Here is a 3,029-nt window from a genome sequence, read left to right as displayed (position 1 = left end):
TGTGAGGATCTAACAAAACTACATGCGATGCTATGTTTTATGTGATGCAAAACCTAAAATTATGGTGAAACGGAGGAGACAGAAGCAAACCTGACCATCCACCTCTAACGGATTGGATGAGAAGAGAAGATGGTTAATCTCAGCTGAATGCACGCCTTCTCGATGAAAAGTAAGGTTATCGACGATGGATTAGATGAGAAGAGCAGAAGAAAAAAGAAGAAGAGAGAGGGAGAGAAATCAGCAAGGATAAAAGATAAAGGAGAGAGCGAGAGAGGAGAGAGAGATGGAGCAAAGGGCATTTTCTCAAGAGGGAAAAACATCCCCTCTTTCTGAAAAAATCCAATTTATAATGAATTAATTAGGTTAAAATCAACTTTTCAAAACGAGTCCAAAGATTTTCGATAATTTTTAAAAAAAATGTCTTATGAAAAAACATGTTTTGCTAAAAATCAAAACTTTCTAAAGTAATTAAAATTAACTAATTACAATCTAATCCAACTAAACTATAATTAAAAATATTCTAAAACAAATAAAAATACTAAAAATGCAGGGCAAGCTTTGAAATACACGATTTTCTAATAATTTCAATTCTAATGTGGTTTCTCGAAAGCAATGATAAAAATAGATTTTTAAAACGATTTTATCATGGATCATGCATAACTAAAGATGAATAAAATGCAAAATATTTGCAAGATAAAAAAACATTATGAGATCCGTGGTCAATTCTAAAGGTAAGGATCTTTTCCAAAAATAAGTTGAAATATATACCTTTTGATTGAGTTCAAGCACAAGTTGGACGCACTCAATTGCCAGAGGAAGACAAACTCTACCAACCCCAAGTGCAACTACAACCATTCAACACTGCAGTAAAACACGAAGAATAGCATTAATAATTGAAACTGTGTAAAATTAAACATGATATACAACCCACATATTTGAACTTTTCAAAGAGAAATATCAAAAGTTCAAAGAGATAAAGTGACTCAAAGGAAGTACCTAATATCAACTGTTAAGGCTTTGGCATTCATCTACCTTCCCTACAGCCTCAAGAATTGAGGAATAGGTAATCAGATCATACTTGAATCTTTTGGAGTTCATCTCCTTCATTAACCTAGCAGCTTCTTCAAACATACCAGTACGACTAAGAGAACCAAGAACTGTATTATAAGAAATTGCATCTGGTTTGGTACTAAAATCTTTCATTCTTGACAGCATATCCATTGCTTGACTTGGGCCACCGGTTCTCGCCAACCCATTCAGTATAATGTTATAAGAATTTAACATCTGGATCACATCCCTTTTCTTGCATCTCTCTAAGCAAGGAACAAGCTTCATCAAACATACCCACCCTCACCATTCTAGACATGAGAGCGTTGTAGGAGAAGACATCTGGAATACACTCAAGTTGCTTCATTTCCTCCAAAAGATTCATGGCATCTTCAATATGCCTAGATTTACCAAGGTGTTTGATCATCACTGCATAAACTCTTGAGCTAGAAGACCCACAGTTTTCTTTCAACTCTTGAAACAGTTCTTTTGCTGCATCAAAACGTTTTGCTTTTCCAAGAGCATCAATTATACTACATTAAGCAGCAGGGCAAGGGGGAAAGCCTTTCTCGTCCATCTCCTTGAGTAACAATAATGCTTTTTCTAGTCTATTGGTTTTTGAAAAGCCATCAATAAGAATTAAGTATAGGGACTTGGAGTGATCCCCCTTTCCTTCATTTTCTTAAACCAATAAGTGGCTTCAAAATACAGAGGATTTTGACCAAAAAACAGCCTTTATAACACTATTACATGACACCACATTTGGCATGCATCATAAGGATTCCATTTGTGAAAAGACACTATAAACATCATTGTAACGACCTACCTCACCTAGAATATTGATTAAGTTGTTCATGAGTACAAATACTGGCTTGCACTCTGCGGCCTGCATAATGTGAAAGAATCGGTACGCCTCTTCAACTCTTCATGCTCTGCCCAGCCCTTTAATCAATTCACTATATGTACACTTGGTGTATAATTCTTGGCCTTGATATCTTAAGTAGATCAAGTGCCTTGTCTACCTTTTTCGATTTGAAAAAAAACTCATCAGAGTGGTATATATATTTGCATTGGTTTGCAACCCGTTCTCTTTCATTTCTTCAAAGAGCTGAATTGTGGAATCTTCCCGACCAAGTTTACTGAAAGCGCCAACAAGCATGCTACATGTTATAGTATCAGGCATGCAATTGCTCTCATTGCACATTTCATTGTAGAGCTCATGGACCTTCTCATAATGATGCTCTTGCATCAACATAAGCATCAGTGTATTATAAACAGAAATGTTTGGTTTGCATCTTCGAGATTTTACCACCATCTTTGCCTTCCCAAGTATCTTAATTATCTTCGATAGGTCTGACGAAGTAATCAAACAACTACTTCTCACCATTTCTTGTATCTTCCACAATTCTCCAACCAATCTCGCTTCTAAACTACGGATCAGAGCCATATATGTTGTTGTATCATGCTCAAAATTCTTTCTTTTGACAGCCCACCTGAAGAATTGAATATTCACACCGATCTCTACATATGTATTCATCACCTCACGGATGAGTCTGTGGTTCACCTTCAACATCAAAACTTCCAATGCTCTCTCTGAATCAGGACCCCACTTGAATATTTTGAGAATCTGAACAAACCGCTCATCCAATGAACGAGCAGGATTCTCACCTCTTGTGGGTTTTCGATCCATAGGCACTTTTGGGGAACCAATTCCAAGGCTTGGCATTTGGAACATTTGAACAATGTCATTGTTTGTAAAAATTTCACATATTAGAGTTTTAATCAAAGTGGGGAAATAAGGCATCTGAATAATAGAATCTCCATTTACTATGAGAGGGTATCTGGATGCACCTGCTTATCCAAAAAAGTAGGATAAGTTGTGAACTTGCTTTATTAAAAGCAACACAACTTCATGACTTACCCTAATTTTGTAGATAGTTGTGGTGCATACAACTTCCAAATGAAACAAGGAGTTAAATATT

The 3,029-nt window shown here is 36.1% G+C and overlaps 1 pseudogene; it reads right to left on the bottom strand.

The window, feature by feature from the left end:
* Positions 1-1,002: 1,002 nt before the first annotated feature.
* Positions 1,003-2,737, bottom strand: LOC149817460 (pentatricopeptide repeat-containing protein At3g16010-like; annotated as a pseudogene).
* Between the last annotated feature and the right edge of the window lie 292 nt (positions 2,738-3,029).

This window comes from Nuphar pumila, chromosome 13, assembly GCF_984573655.1.
Source record: "Nuphar pumila chromosome 13, dmNupPumi1.hap1.1, whole genome shotgun sequence".
Lineage (NCBI taxonomy): Eukaryota > Viridiplantae > Streptophyta > Magnoliopsida > Nymphaeales > Nymphaeaceae > Nuphar > Nuphar pumila.
The sequence above is the reverse complement of the archived record's forward strand: the minus strand, read 5'-3'. Positions and strand labels throughout refer to the sequence as shown.